At 41.9% G+C, this 15,334-nt stretch overlaps 1 long non-coding RNA gene across 1 annotated transcript; it reads left to right on the top strand.

Annotated features, from left to right (window-relative positions):
- Nucleotides 1-531: 531 nt before the first annotated feature.
- LOC132413155 (uncharacterized) lies at nucleotides 532-12,517 on the top strand. Its single transcript, XR_009516619.1, has 3 exons — nucleotides 532-933; nucleotides 1,371-1,478; nucleotides 11,094-12,517. It is a non-coding gene; the product is annotated as an uncharacterized lncRNA (long non-coding RNA).
- The last annotated feature ends 2,817 nt before the right edge of the window (nucleotides 12,518-15,334 follow it).

Raw genomic sequence — 15,334 nt, 5'->3', positions numbered from 1 at the left:
TCTAGGAAGAGAACTAATATTTATTGAGCGGCTGCTGTGTACCAGAAACCAAGATAAGTTTCATAAATTACATTACAGTAGGACTATTATAAATTATAGCGGTAAAGGCAAGGTTTTGGAGTCAAATGTGAACTCTGATTCTTATTAGCTGTATGACCTTCGGCAAATTACTTAAACTGTCTTAGCCACAATTTCTTATCGGAAAAGTGGGGAAATGAATCCTATCTCCCCACCCTGTTTTCGAGGATTAAAGGAGATAAATAGCTGAGCACAGTGCCAGGCACCCAGAAAATCTCAACAAACATGAGTTATTATGAGGGTAACATGGTTGTGGGTGCAGAGGGAGGTGCTGGAATTGGACCCTTACCTGAGAACAACAGGTGCGAAGCGCCGGCTTGCTGAGACGAGCCCTGTAGGTCACCTTGGCCTGTAGGAGGCAGTGTGGTTTAAGCTATCTTGCCAGTACCCCCCCGCCTTGGAAGGGCGCCTGGGGCAGGAGGGGGCTCTCAGCAGCAGGAAGCTGTCGGGGCCGGGGTGGGGTTACTTCCGGCAGAGGGCTGAATTGGGGGCAAGCTGAAGCCTCGTCTTCACACCAGGGAGCAGGCAGAAGGAAGTCCCTCACGGAGCTCTCCAGAGCACGTACCACGAGAGCCCGCATTTGGATGCCTGCCCGTACACTGGGAACAAAGGGCCCGTCGGTGTCAAGTGGAGGCGCTGTTGTGACCAGCTGAGAGGGTTACGAGCTTACCACCGACAGTCTCGTAAAACGAGACCGGCCTCTCCGTCTTCCGCCCCCCACGCCGCAGCAGTGCATGCTGGGAAGCGGGAGGCGTTGCTAGAACGGGAAGAAGCCGGACCCCCCTCCAAAGCGCTGCTGTCAGCCGCGAGCGCACGTTCCAGTCCCTCGGGGAAACTTTGAAAAAAAAATTCTTGGTATGCCCTGATATTCCGATTTAACTGGTCTGGAACGGAACCCAGGCATTGAAATTTTTAATGAGCAGCCTGAATTGGGAACCACTTCCCTAAAGCCTGTGCTTGGGAGAAGGTGGAGGGTTGCCAGATTTAGCAAACAAAATGAGCGGTACTTAGATGAAAACGTTATTTATCTAGAACTCTAATTTCATTGGCACTCTGCAGTTTTAAGAGGGAAGGAAAAGTACTGGAAATGGACAGAAGGTTGAAATTTTTAAATGAACAGGGCAGAATCTTAAGGAATGAAAATAACCGTCTAATGATAAAAGGTGACTGAAACACTATGGAATTGGGCTGATCTGTTACTTAAAGGAGCAGCTACCCAGTGAGAAATGGGGGGTTTGAGAGTTTGGGAGCAATTTCAGGAAAAATAAACCGTTTCATGTTTATGACCCCAGTGAACTGAGATTCCCAGTAAACCAGTGCTATCACTCTGACCTTGCCCCAGAGATGAGCAAACAGAAGCCTGGAGAATTTACGTGATTTGTGCAAGTTCAACACAGCTGGTAAGTGACAGAGCCAGGATTTGAACCTAAGTTAATTTGGCTCAAAAAAAAAAAGGGGGTGGGTGGGAGTTAATGGAGTAGAAAGCTCTTTCTACTGTGCCATAATGACTTTCAGACGTGTTTTGTTTTTTGTTTTTTGGCATTAGTAATATTAACAGATTGATTCCCTAAAACCATAGTTAACCCATAAAATAGCCCAGGGAAACCCAACTTCATTTGAGGTAGGGGCTGGAGTTGTGCATTCTGGAGCCTTGGGGGCCCAGACCCTCTGGACTGGCCTGTTCCTGCCTTCCGGCCCTGCCCTGGGTGAACAGGGTGAGGGGCTGAGCTGGGACATGCCTGTCTGTCTCCTGTCCTGTCCTCTCAGTTGCTGAGCAGTCAAATGGCAGTGGCTGCTTGGATGTTTACTTGGCGGCGATTTCTGCTGCTCCATCGTGATGATGGCTGCTTAAATTTCTGTATTTTGATTAAGTGCCATCTCACTGTGCCTGTACTTGTTGTGCTTGAGTCCTGAGGCTGTTTTAGGAAAGGGTACAATTTTGTAAATGAAATGGAGAAAAATAAACAAAACCACCTGTTCTGCAAGACTGCGTGCTGCCCAGTGGAGCTCTCCCATCCGTCCCTCCCTCCCTGACTCCCTCCCACCAAAGGAGGGAGGTTCCCCTTCTCCATCCAAAAGTAACCTTTAGATGGGGGCTCCCAGTCACAGGGCCTTGGCTTTGGGGGGGCTGAGAACAAGCTGTCGTGACAGGCGGGGGCAGCGACTCACAGCGTGGGGGAAGACAGGCTGCTGAGGGCGGCTGGTACCCAAATTACCTTATGCTCCCATATGTGAAAGAGGCAAAACTTACTAGTGAGTAATACCAGCCTTCGGCTCGCCCATTCCCACCACCTGTTAAAGGAAAATGTGTCTTTCCCCCCTCAGCTCCCCTCTTTCCTCACCCACATGTGGAATTCCATGTTTGCCAGCCTGCCTCCTGGGATTTTGAGACATGGGATAGAGGGATGGGTGCAGACAGGACTACAAGAAACAGGAGGGAAGAGAAAAGGAACTGAAGTGGAGGGGTTTGTGGACTGGGCTTTCAGGAACGTTTTTGGTAGAGTAAGATACAAAGTAAGTTTTAGGCTGGGAGAGAAGAGGTATTTTTTTTTCTAAATAATTTATTGAGGTGAAATTCACATGACATAAAATTATCCTCTTTAAAGTGAAAAATTCAGTGGCGTTTAGTTACATTCACCATGTTGTGGAACCACCACCTATCTATTTCTGAAACATTTTCATCACCTCAAAGTAAAACCCTGAGAAAGGGTAGTTTAAGATGGTCGATACAGAATAGGAATTGGATCCCTTAATGTTCTTTATAGAGAAGTAAGTGAAAATCTCTTGCGGTTTGTTCTTAATAACTTGAGTTGTGGAATTTGGTAGGACTTTGATCTACCCAAAGTAGACCATAAGGTCCCTGGGGGTTATTAGGTTCCATAAACACATACAGTGATCCCACGGTTACCCCATTGCCCCCTGGCAGGAGACCTGCAGGAACACTTCACCCTAAACACAGCATTAGGTCCTGCACATCCCAGACTATGGGTCCCTCACAGTGGCCTTGGTATTTGTCATGACATGATTTCACCGGGTCAGATGTTGGGAGGGACAGGAGGCATTCTCTGTGATATGTCCTGTACCCACGTCCTCTAAGGAGGGTCTGGCCTTAGTATCCCCCAGGAAAGGCCCCCACCAGCAGCTTTGGAGTTCAAACTTTGAGTATACCCAGAATTCTTGAAGTACCCTTCAGATAAGTGGAACTACTCACTCCCATCCATACATTCCCTGCAACTTCTCATTTCTCAGTCTTCTCAAGTATCCATCCCACCCGCTCTCTCCCCCAGTCCCTTACCCCAGATGACCAGGTGCTAATAGCCTTTTAACTTTCTCCATCTCATATAATGACATAAGATTATATACACATAGATATATAGATTATATATCAGATAGATGATAGGTGATAAATAGATAAATCTCTGTATATGTAGGGTTTGGGGGAGTTCATTGCTTTCTCTGGAAAAATTAGATCATGGATTTTGTACATATTCTATTTCTCACTTAAAAATACCTTGTGGAAATCCCTCTGTCACCTGGTATGGTTCTAATACATTGTTTTGGCTTACATAATAATTCATGATGAGACTCTTTCATAATTTATCCATTATTTATCTTTCTCTTGAAAGACATTTTTTTGTTTGTTTTACATTTCTGTCGCTACGAACAGTGAAGCAGTAAATATTCTTAAGCCTGTATCTTTATGTACTGATGCTTTTGCTTCTACCAAATAGATTCCAAGGTTGAAGGGCATGTGTATTTTAAAATTTATTATATATTTCCAGATTGCTTTCAGAAAGGCCCAAACATCATATTTTCAGTAGTAAAATGTGGAGAGTGCTTTACCCACACCCCTACTAGCAACAGTCGCTATCACTCTTGTTTTAATATTTTCCATTCAGATCGTCGTAAAGTGATATTTCATCGTAAACTTAATTTGCAGTTTGTGGACTACTGGTGAGCTTGAGCATCTTTTCAAGTTTGTTGAGAATTTGGATTTGCTTTTCTGTGAATTATCTATTCATAGTCTTTGCCCATTTTTTGATTGGGCAATTTGTAGGAGCTCTTTTTATAGTATTGTTATCATTTATCTGTCATCTGTAAAACTCTTTCCGTCCAAATGTATCACTTACGTATTATCTTAGTGGCATTTTCAATTTAAGTCAAATATGTCTTTCTTTCAGAGGTTCTGGGTTTCCTGTTATGATAAGAAGATTCCCCAACCCATGTATTTACCTAGATTTTCTTCTAAGCTATTTATTTTATTTTATACAAATGTAACAAGTCTTATATATGTCTAAAATTTGTTTTTGTATATAGCATAAGATGGGATTCAACTTGTTCTAGTAAGTTGAGCTAGTATCATTTATTAAATAATCTATTCTTTCCCTGCTGTCTTGAATTATCAGCTTTGTATTCAATGCTCACATGTACCGGGATTGATTTTTTTCATCCCCTATTCTGTACCTCTTACTGTTGGTCTCTTCCTGTACTAATACACAATGATTTAATTACTATAGCTTTTTGGAGTGCTCTGATACTGATAAGGTTAGACGTCTCTTATTGTTATTCTTTTTCCTATTTTTCTTACCTTCTGAACATTTATTGTCTGTGTAAGTTCTAAGCACATTTTATCCAATTAAAAAACAAAACCTGTTGGAGGCAAAGTAAGTCTGTGGTATTAGAAGTCAAGATAGTAGGTGGTTTCTCCTTGGTGTTGGGGGACACTGGGAGGGGACGGGATGGGGAACTTAAGGAGTGCTGGTTATGTTATATTTCTTTATGGGGATGTTAGTTACATGGGCACACTTACGGTTTGGCACTTTTCTGTATGTACACTATACTTCAAAACCAATTTACTTACAATCAAAAAATCTACTGGTGCTGTGGAGAGAAATCAAAGATTTAAATAAATGAAAGGGGGACCATGGCTGTGGATTGAGAGACTCAACATAGTAAAGATAACTAATTCTCTCCAAAGTGATACACAAATATAATGCAATTCCTATTAAAACCCCAGCCAAAAAAAAAAAAAAAACAACCCACAAACTACTGGGATTATAATTGGCATTGTATGACATTTATATTTGGGGGGAGAAGGAATTTGTTAAGATATTAACTCCTCTGAACAAATTGATTGGTGTTAAAATTTCTTCAGATTTTGCTTTGGTTTTTTACATAAGGTTTTTTTCCATAGTCTTATGTTTCTTTTATATTTATCCCTCAATATTTTATAGATTTTGTCACTAAAATTAATTATTTTTCTCATTTCTATTTTTAGGTGAACATGCTATAGTATAGAGAAATGATTAATTTTTGTATGCGTTTCTGTAAAATTTGTCACCTTACCAAATTCTTCATTAATTTGAGTGTTTTTTTAAAACTAGAGTTTCCTGGGTTTTCTAGTAATGGAGTCATGTGGTCAATGGAAGAAAATATTATCAAATACTTATGTCAGTTACTTAATTTTATGTTCTTATTGTATTTTCTAAAAACCTCCAAGCCAGTGTTAAACAGGAACATTAATAGCAGGCTTAAATCTGAAAAGAAAAGATAAAACCATGAGCAAAAAGAAATATTCCAATACTTTATTTCTTCTTTCACATGCTTGTACTAATCACTTCATTTTCTTACCTTATGACATTTGTTTTAATCTCTGAATCTTGAAGAAAATGTTGAGTTACAGTGGCAATAGTGGGCATTTTTGTCTGGATTTGATTTTAATTGAAGTGCTTTTGGTGTTTGACCAATGAGAATGATATTGGCTATTGGTTTTTGATAAAGAGACTTTATTATATACAACAGCTATCATTTCATTCTTATTTTCCTTAAAGCTTTAATATGGATGGCTGCTGAATTTTATCAAATGCCTTTTCAGGAACTATTGATAGGGTATGGTTTTTCACTTTTAATTTATTGATGAAAAAATATATGTTGATAGATGTCTTGATGTTGTGCTTTGTAATCCTAGAATAAACTCTGCTTAGTTACAGTGTATTATTTTTTTTGCCACATGGCTAGATTCTATTTGTTAATATTTTATCTAGCATTAAAATCATGCTTGCTTCATAAAATAAGTGGAGAAGCTTTCAATTTTTTCCATGGTCTAGAATAAATTAATTAACACTGATGTTATCTATTCTTTGAAGATTAGAAAGCTGAGCTGTTAAACCATCTGTCCTGATACCCTTGTTAATGGTTGATATTTAACAACCTTTCTTTTCTCTCCCACTCTCCCACTGAAAATTCAGGTTTTCACTTGGATTAATTTTGGTAATTTCCTCTAGATCTTCAAATTTATTGTCATAGAATTAGCATATAATAAATTCTTATAATTATTTTAATCTCTTCTGTATCTGTGATGATGGCTCTTTTTTCACTCCCAATTTTGTCTATTTTTTTAAATTGAGGTATAATTGACACAGAACATTATGTGTTTCAGGTGTTCTTGTTTATTTATTTATTTATTTTTTAGGCATCCAAAATTATTGTATTATTCTTAATTAGAGCAATGCTCTTGAGACCGTTGATGTCATCTGCAGCTTTTGATCCATGTCGGCTATCTGGCTGAGACAAATCTGGGATGTGGGGGGACGGACGTGTGGGAAAGGGTGGGGCATCCCGACCCAGCCCATCCCTGAGCCCCTGAGTCCCAGGGCAGATGCTGGCGGGCAGGTGGCTCTGGGCTCTCACGTCTGGGGAGCGTTCTTGTTTATTTTTTTGTTCTCACTTTTCTTCAAACAGACTAGGGAAGGGTTTATCAATTTCAGTGAACTTTTTAAGAACAAGCCTTTGGATTTGTTCAGTAGTGTCTCATATGATGTTCTTTTCTATTTAGTTCACTCCGCTGTCATGTTTACTAACTCTCTTTTAGAAGACTTTATCTTCCTCCTTCCTTCACCTTTCTCTCTCCAGAGGAGATATAATAAATGCTTTTGCTTTGTTGCCTCATCTGTCTCCCACTTCTGGGTTTTGCTGAGATAACAAAGGAGTTTTTCATTCTGGATTATTATTATTATTAGAATTTCCTTGGAATGTTCCTTGCCTATTTCAAGAATCCTCATTTAGAATTTGTATTACACGTTCTCAGGCAACCTACTGTTATGGATTTAGATATTACACATATTTATATAAATAGCAAGCATCATAGCTCACAACTCTTTCCTTTTACTTATTCTTCTTTTCCTGATCTTGAGGTCTCTGCTATGATTCATTTGTTGTTTAATTAGAGCCCTTTCTTTAGTATTTTCCCCAGATAGTGCGTGGGAATAGTATATTCTCTGAATTCTTGCACGCCCCAAGTATCTTTCTTTCTCGCTGACAGATGAAGGCTAACTTGGCCAGCAGAGGAATCCTAGGTTGCAGTCCTCTTTCTCAAAAGTCCATAAATGTTACTGTCCTAGTTTTCAATGCAGCAGAGTTGAGTGCCAATATGATTCTCCTTTCTTATTCTTTTTGACTGTAAACCTGAAAGATTTATTGCTTTACCTTTGGAATTTGGAAATTGACCAAGATACACCTGGGTATAGAATTTGGTGAAAACTTGCAAGACAGGTACTGATCTTCCCTCATCTGTACCAAATTTTCTTGCATCAATGTTTGTTGCGTCTCTCCAGCTGTTCCTCCTTCTCCTTCTGGAATTTCTGTTTTCCCTATGGAAGCCATCAGTTCTGTGGTTTGAATTGTTTCTTCCACTTGATCCTCTAGGCCCTGAATTGAGTCTCAGCACTGACTATCCTACTCTTTACTTAACTCAATTAGTTTTAATTTGAAAATCACATTTGCCTATTTAAATTCTAGGCTGTCTTCTGAAGGTGTTTTAAAAATCTCCTCAGCACCTCTTATTACTGTTATTTTTTTGTATAGTTTGTAGACGATCTCCTCCAGTAGCTCTAAAATTTTACAAGTCTTTATTTTTTTATGTTTTGATTGCTTTGCTTATTATTTCTCTCTCTCTAGCTGTTGTCCTTCTCTGATGTATTATTTTTCTTTGTTTAATCCTTGGGGTTTGGGTATAGTTGCTAAGAGCCTTCTGCAGCATCACTTCTGAGAGTAGTGGAAGGCCCTGTGGTCTCTGTTGCAGGGGCTGCCAGTGGAGCAAACGGTGGGTTGTCAGATCCCTGTGAAGGCACCACAGGAAGGAAGACTTTAGGTTTCCCATCTTTTCAAGAGATCCCAACCTCAAGGATGAAATCACTAACTTCCCTTTTCAGCTCTTGAGTTGGAATATACCAGTGGATACAGACATGCCCTGGGGTGGGCAGTCCCTCAGGCCAGCTCCCCCAAGATCCTCAGTGTTCAGCCCCTCACATGAGTCCTTCAGACACTAGTGGCCAGGCTCTTAGGTGGCCCAGAGGGGAAAAAGTCATTTAATTGCACAGGCGCCCCCTTACCAGTTGCCAGCATCTGTCTGGATTAGGTAGGATAGACAGTCTGGAATTGTGGTTGTGAGGGAAGGGTGGTCAGGACATCTTCCCTAGTTCCTGATCATTTCTACAAGTCAAAACTCTATCCATCCTTAAAGGTTGTTTTAGAAAACCACTTCCTTTATGAATCTCTTTCTGATCCTCATGTCCCAGTGGCTCTCAACTCTGGCTGAACATTGGTATCTCCTGAGGAGCTTTAAAAAAACACCAATGCCTGGGTCCACCCTGAAAGATTCTGATTTAACAGGTTGGGCTCTGTGATTTGTAAAGCCCTCCTGGCGACTCTACCAGATACAGCCTGATTGAACATCACTCATCTCACCTGATGTGATCATTCCCTCCCACCTTCTCACAGTATCCATTCTTTCCTGTGTTATACCTTTCAGGAACGAATTTTGTCCTCCTACCAGTAAGCTTCTTGAGCTCACATTCATTTATTCACGCAGTAATTATCATTTGTTTCTTTCATTCACTCATTCATTTATTCATTCAACAAACATTTAGTGTCTATTGTACTCCAGGTGTGAGACCCTGGAAGATTCAAAGATGAATAAAATTCTCTGAGAAAATATATTTACAGGCTTGTGTGAGTTTAGTTAGGGTTTTTCAAAGGAAGAGGATCTTCTCGCACTTTTCCCTAAAATAAACTGGGAGGAAACTGCTATGGACTGCTTGCCTGAAAAGTGCTTTTGTGAGCAAAGGTGCTATCACAAGTTCACTTTTTAAAAATCCAGATAAATAAATACCGCAGTGTCAACTGTTGACAGAGACAAGTGGGAAGAGCCAGAGAGATCTGTGAGTAGGCAAACCTCAAAAGCCACATAGCACACAGGCTTGTGTCACTAGCAGCTGATGCTTCCTAACCCAGAATCTAAACTCTGGGAAGAAATGATGGCAAAGTTATCTTTTCTTGCCACAAATTTCTCTTTTCTTCCAGAAGTGGGTGTATTCAGAGGCACTATATGAATAACGTTTGCTCTGAGTCATGGAAATGAAAAAACATTTCTGACTATGAAGTTTTGGGTGCAGTGTAATGTTTGCCGGCCCCCTGTACACACTGGTGAGGAGGGAGTGTTTTGGGGGTAGGACTCCCTGCCTGAGAACTGGGTGATGATGCAGTTCTGGCCCCTCTGGGACATTTTCCTCCAAGGTCATGAGCACCCCTCACACACAACTGGGTGTCCAGGTGGTCTGTTTTCATCCTGAGTGAACATTTGTGTGGACCAGCTTTCACAAATGGGCAGATGGAATGCCAGAGGAAGGGGTGTCTATGATGACAGGCTGTTTTAGGCTAAATTCTATAAGCTTCAGACAGAGTAAGGAAAATTGGCTTCTGAGTTAGAACCAAAAATGCCACAAAGTTAGAGTAATTTTTCCCTCTCTTATTTATTGCATTTAGAGTCCCATCTTACCTATCTGGAACCTAGCCAAGAACCAAGAAAGAAACCAAAAAATAAAAATTTTACAAAAGGCTCTAATAAGTGTAGCTGGAGATAGTGGAAGTCCTACCATGTGGGCACTCAGGCATTTTGCATCTAGGAAGACCCAGCTCTCACCCAACAGCCATTTTCTTTTCTTTACACATAGTTTTAACAAGTTTGAGGATCTGGTTATCCAAACCTGAATGGATAGTTTCACGTGGGAAGCGATGTAATGGATGCTATAGACATGCGCACTGACAGCCATGAGAAGCAAGCAGGAGACAGAAAAAAGGACATGTGCGTACAGCGGCATGTCTCCATCTTCTTAGCCCACGCTGCTTTCAGTAAATGTGAACATTTCGCCTCCTTCCAGGGTTTCTGACACTGCAGGTAGATACACCCTCCCTCCTTGCCACACTGGCTGGCCTGAGAAGTGGACTCTGAGTTGGAGGTTGGCACACAGGAGGTTTATTAAAGAGTGAACATGGCATCCGTGCTGTGGAAGGGAGGGCAAGGAAGTAGGAGTCACTTCTGGAAAAAAGAGAGAAATTTGTGACGAGAGAAGGGAACTTTGTTTTTTTTTTGTGGAGTTTAGATTCCAGCTTGAAAATTCAAACTACAGTGTAACCCGACAGTAGCCTTAGCCAACTCCAAGGAAAGAGCTGGAGCTAGCATAGTTCTTCTGAGTTGTCCTCAGTTGGATGAAGATGTCCATCTTATATTCCTGTATTGAAGGTCACTGAACATAAGCTGTCTAGGCTCCTTGGGTGCGGAGGCTCTCAGAAGGGGCTGACAGATGAAAGCTCTCTGTTGACAACGCTCTCTGCAGCTGAGGCAAAAGTCCTTCATGGAAGGAGACCTGGCTGGCACATCACAGTGTCCACCAAACTCCGTGACTCATCCCCTGGAGGGCTAGGATATTCTCACCTTCTCTGTGTCTCACTTGATTGATGGCTATGACAGAGACTCCTAAGTATCCATCAAATATCATTCCAGATATTCTGGTAATGATAGCAGGGCTAGAATATATTACTTTCCTGTCATCCTCATTAGTAGGTATAGCCATTGGTTTTGGCCAGTGAGATATAAACATCAATATGTGTGGAGATCTGGAGAAGCCTTTGCAGAAGTTGATGGCTCAGCTTTCTCCCTTCTTCCTTTCCACTACCAGTGATGTGGACCAGTTAGATGGGCTCTGGCAGCCATCTCGGACCAAAGGTAACTTTAAAGACAGAAGCTATGTACTTTCAAGGTAGATCAGAAGAACAGGAGGAACCTGACTCCCCAGTGACGCTGGAGCCGCCAGACCACATCTGGACTGATGTCTCTGGACTTCTTTTTATAAGAGAAATAAACATCTATCTTGTTTAAACAATTGTTATTTTGAGTTTTCTGTTTTACAGCCAAATTTGACCCCAGCAGATTCAAGGGCCAAGCTCTACTGGGGATTTCTTATGGTTGAGATAGAGATTTTTGCTTCCTTAATAATTCTGGAATCTATCTCCTCTCCATTGCCCCTGTCCCTTGAGTGGAAGTCCTTACTGTTTCTCCATTGAATCTTCACCCCCTCCAATAGGTAGTCTGTACCGCTGCCAGAGGGATCTTCTAAATGACAAGTTTGATTATATCACTCCCACTGTTAAAAACCTTTCCAGAGGCTGGTAAGCTCTGACTTGTTTGTGATAGGATGTTTTGTCTTATGAATTGAATATTAGGACCTGAGCATGTCCTACTCCATATTTGTGCTTATTTTGTTATGCGGTTTATATCATGTGTCCATATGTATCCAAGGAACATTGCTAGAAACATCACTGGAAGTTCCTGCAGGAGAGGAAGCCACTGGTGAGCACTGTATCCTACAATAGCCAATGAAAGAACATAAATTTATTTGCTAGTAAGCTGGGCATTGGGCACATCTAAACCCACTTAGGAATCATAGTCCAGCAGCCACCTCTTTCCCCAACCACACAATCTTACTCCTCTTAGTAACATTCCATTGCTCTTTGAGCCATTCCATTTTTCCTTCCTGTATCAGTGCTCTGATCACTCCCAGGATTTTTTTGCAATGAAAATGCGGATTACAGACCCACTGCTGAACCTTTAGTCACCTCTAAAGCTCCATAGGATGAATTGCTTCCATTGGTTTTCAGAAGCTATCAGTGGGTTCCATTGTGTTGTTTTACTATATCAATATTCTCCTTCCCGTGAAGATGTCTTTGCCTTTATTTTTGTGTGTGGTGCATTTAAAAAAAACGTTTGTTCTGAGATCTTTGTAGATTCACATACTGTTGTGAGAAATAATAATAGTAATAATAATACCCTTCACTTGATTTCTTCCAATGGTAATATCTTGGGTAATTTTCGTACAGTACCACAATCAAGAGATTGACATTGATACAATCTGCATTAATTTCTTAAAAAAATTATTGTTTTCCTTCTTTTTAGATACATTATATACTTAAAAGGCAGTAACTCTTGCACCGTCAAGTTGTAGTAGAAGATATACAATGTACTCTTTTTACTTCTCTTCGTGTGTATTGTACAGAGCCTGTGTGCTTTTTGTAATGTAAATAAAAAAATTTTAAGAGCTCCTTTTCCGCCTTGGGATAAAGTCTGGAAGTCTTTACATAGCCTTCAAGCCGCTCCACGTTCTGGCCCTAGCTCCTCACCCTTATCCATTGCCACTCCTTACTTGGTCCCCTCACACCCCACTTTACAGATCTCCACTGCCTGGAAAACCCTCTTCTAACTGGATCTAGATAATTCCCATCCATCTTTCAGCTTAAACAAAGTCTGTAACTCCTAGAAGCATTAGCTCCCTCTCTCTCAGGCTGGGTTAGATACCTTTTTATTTTTTACTTCCTTCATGCCTGGCACAAAGAAGATGCCCAATAAATATTTGTTGAATGAATGAGTAAATGAGTGAATACCTCTAACCAGTTTAAGAGAGTTGGAATAAACTGACTACTTTTTTTTCATTACCTAATTCTAGATTCCACTGTTGGGAGGACTCCTGTTTAATTGCCTTCATATGGGCAGCACCTCGCACAATGCCCTGCATATACTAAGTGTTCAATATGTGATGATGGATGACCAGAAAGGAGGCGGGAATTGAGACAGGAAGAGCAGTGTGAGCACAGGCTGGGAGATGGTGTGTTCCAGGGCACTGAGTGGACCGTTGGCTCAGAAAAATCATTTTATAGGTCATTTAATCCATTTGACCAGAAAGTCTGGCTTATATCACCGGTTATCCTAATAACAGGCATTTTCCCGGTCCCTCTTGCTCCTGCACCACGAAAATAAAATATAAAAGAATCCGCAGCTTCTGCAACCCTCAGTTCTGTGAACATCGTTAACCCCCATGGGCTCAGTTAGCGCCTGTGCTCATCAATAGCTATTCCCGGGATCCTAGGATCCAGAATCAAAGGGAGTGATTAGTGAGATCTGCTACGTTCACCTTCAGAAAGGTAAGGTTCACCTGAATGCTCATGTAAACTTAAAATGACCTTCTGAATAGCTATGCTATCATTAAAATTTAAAGGGACACTCTCAGTACAGTATTTTAGGGCAACATGGAGCTCCTGGAGCTGGAGTCCACAAGCCAGTTTTGCAGCCAGTGGTTTCTCTGGGCACCTGCAGCAGCAGCACATGCTCCTGCCCGTGAGATGTTCCTTTCCAGGGGGTTGGGTGCACTCCCAGTGAACCAGAGACAGGGTCTTGGGAGCTGAACGCCCCCAGTTTTGAACCCTGGTTCTGCTTCTCTCCTAACATGGATTTAGCCTTCTCCATTTCCACATGTGTAAAATGTAGAAATATGATGGTCCTACTTCATTGGGTAGTTGTGAGGATCCTTGGGGGGCAATGCATGGGAGCTTACAACAGGACCAGGCACGTGGCAGGTTCTTGATAAATGTTTTATCATCATTGTTATTATAAAAGAATCACAATTGACCATGGAGTATGGGGGGCTCAGGGACAGAGGTGGGTGTTCTTATAGGCACCTCTCTGAGTTTTTCATTTTGTTAGCTTACTGGTTCATAGATATAATTAATATTAGGTTTACCACTTGTGGAAAGCTAAATAATGCCCCATCCCCAAAGATATCTATGTCCCAATCCCTGGAACCTGTGAATATCACCTTAAATGGCAAAAAAAAAAAAAAAAAGACTTTGTAGATGTGATTAAGCAGGGACCCGAGTATAGGCCCTGAACCAAGATGGCGAAGTAGAAGGACGTGCTCTCACTCCCTCTTGTGAGAACACCAGAATCACAACTAGCTGCAGGACAATCATCAACAGGACATTGAAACTCACCGAAAGAGATACCCCACATCCAAAGACAAAGGAGAAGCCACAATGAGACGGTAGGAGGGGTGCAATCACAGTAAAATCAAATCCCATAACTTCTGGGTAGGTGACTCACAGACTGGAGAACACTTATACCACAGAAGTCCACCCACTGGAGTGAAGGTTCTGAGCCCAATGTCAGGCTTCCCAACCTGGGGGTCCAGCAAGGGGAGGAGGAATTCCTAGAGAATCAGACTTTGAAGGCTAGTGGGATTTGATTGCAGGACTTTGACAGGACTGGGGGAAACAGAGACTCCACTCTTGGAGGGCACACACAAAGTAGTGTGCGCATCGGAACCCAGGAGAAGGAGCAGTGAGCCCATAGGAGACTGAACCAGACCTACCTGCTAATGTTGGACGGTCTCCTGCAGAGGCAGGGTGTGGCTGTGGCTCACTGTGAGGACAAGGACACTGGCAGCAGAAGTTCCAGGAAGTACTCCTTGGCGTGAGCCCTCCCAGAGTCTGCCATTAGCCCCACCAAAGAGGCCAGGTGGCTACAGTGTTGGGTTGCCTCGGGCCAAACAAGCAACAGGGAGGGAACACAGCCCCACCCATCAGTAGTCAAGTGGATTAAAGTTTTACTGAGCTCTGCCCATCAGAGCAACAGCTCTACCCACCACCAGTCCCTCCCATCAGGAAATTTGCACAAGCCTCTTAGATAGCCTCATCCACCAGAGGGCAGACAGCAGAAGCAAGAAGAACTACAATCCTGCAGCCTGTGGAACAAAAACCACAGTCACAGAAAGATAGACAAGATGAAAAGGCAGAGGGCTATGTACCAGATGAAGGAACAAGATAAAACCTCAGAAAAACAACTAAATGAAGTGGAGATAGGCAACCTTCCAGAAAAAGAATTCAGAATAATGATAGTGAAGATGATCCAGGACCTCGGAAAAAGACTGTAGGCAAAGATCTAGAAGATGCAAGAAATGTTTAACAAAGACTTAGAAGAATTAAAGAGCAAACAAACAGGGCTTCCCTGGTGGCGCAGTGGTTGAGAGTCCACCTACCGATGCAGGGGACACGAGTTCATGCCCCGGTCTGGGATCTGCCCCGGTCTGGGAGG

The sequence above is a fragment of the Delphinus delphis genome, chromosome 17 (assembly GCF_949987515.2).
Source record: "Delphinus delphis chromosome 17, mDelDel1.2, whole genome shotgun sequence".
Lineage (NCBI taxonomy): Eukaryota > Metazoa > Chordata > Mammalia > Artiodactyla > Delphinidae > Delphinus > Delphinus delphis.
Note: the sequence above shows the minus strand (reverse complement) of the source record. Positions and strands in the feature narration are given on the sequence as shown.